A 1,374-nucleotide genomic window follows, 5' to 3' on the forward strand; every position below is an offset into this window, starting at 1 on the left:
AAATTATTCCTCAAAAATACAACTTGCCTAATAATTCTGCACTCCCTGTATAATTTGGCATAGCTTAACTATTTTTTCCCATTTCCCTTCCCCAAGAATGGTTTCTTCCACCCTTCCACTGACAGCATTTCTAATGAGGCTTTAGTGAACAGTGATCATCTTAAATTAGAAACAAATGGTCCTTTAACAAGGATATTTTTCCAGTTACAGACAGAAAACAGCTGGCTTAGCTGTAGCTAAGACTAGCCATGGTTCATAGCTAGCTTTACAATTAACAGTTAAAATTCATACACTGTGGCTTGTTTTGCTATAGAATAGCCCTTTATTGCCATTGTATGTGTATATAAAATTACAGAAGAATATACAATTGTCTACTCTAGTTTCTTTTAAAGAAGTTTACGGTGCACTAATTTTCTATGGCACAATAGATGTTTGTCTGACAACAAAGGCTATTTTTTGTTTTTAATGTTCCTACACACTACTTTCCTATCCTTACCTTTCCTGTCACTGATTTTTGATCCATCTCCCTGAAATTAATATCCTCCATTTTTAAGAGGCAGAAAAGTCCCTTTTGTCACTCACGTGAAAGTCCACAGTTTGAGCAATACATGTGACAGCGTTTTCTGCTTAAGTTGTTTTATTTTTAATATGTTTTTAATATAAAATATTGTATTAGTTGATGTTATTATTTAGGGTAAGGCATTAAGTCTAACAAGTTACAGGCTTGTATTTCTGGTTAGAAGAGTTACAGCCACCTGCTAAAGGCTTTCCAAAACACGTGCTGTAGACACAAGATCCAACTGAAATACATTAGTTTAATAATATATATTAGTTACTATGAGACCAGTCTGACATAAGGCCCCTCACACAGAAACTGTATGCCTACAGGGCTGATTGCATTCATATTCAGTACTGAAAATCTAAAATAGGGATGTCAGACTCATTTCCATTGTGACCAGTGAAATTCCTCTTTCTGTCAGTGTAAAAAAAAGTTTAATTAAAGAATTAATCATTGAGATATCTTAATATAAGAAAAAGAAGTGCGATTTCAACAGGACATTTCAGTTTTTCTACATAATAAAAAATTGCTGCTGCAGTAAATGAAAGAAATCTGTCACCCCAACTCTTTTGGCTTAAACTGTAAGAAATCAATGAGTAAAATTACAGAAAAACTTCTGGCAGCTCATTTAATCTTCTGTAATTATAAATCAGAAACTCTTTTTTGATATCTCGCAGAAAGAAGTGAAAAAATAGGAACTTTTCTGTTCTGTCTTTTCTTAATTTTCTTCTTTTTCTTAATCTGCTACCTAATTACTTTGGGGTAGCATAAATGGCCCATGGGCGAGGTCAGTAAAGATAAAGCGTTCAAACTAA

The 1,374-nt window shown here is 33.5% G+C and overlaps 1 protein-coding gene across 1 annotated transcript in view; it reads right to left on the minus strand.

Moving 5' to 3' along the window:
• The window catches only part of alp3 (alkaline phosphatase 3), a 20,525-nt gene that overhangs the window by 13,105 nt on the left and 6,046 nt on the right, over positions 1–1,374 (minus strand). The window lies entirely within an intron of this gene.

Source organism: Pundamilia nyererei, unplaced genomic scaffold, assembly GCF_000239375.1.
Source record: "Pundamilia nyererei isolate P.nyererei 1_Seehausen unplaced genomic scaffold, PunNye1.0 scaffold00083, whole genome shotgun sequence".
In the NCBI taxonomy this organism is placed as follows: Eukaryota; Metazoa; Chordata; class Actinopteri; order Cichliformes; family Cichlidae; genus Pundamilia; species Pundamilia nyererei.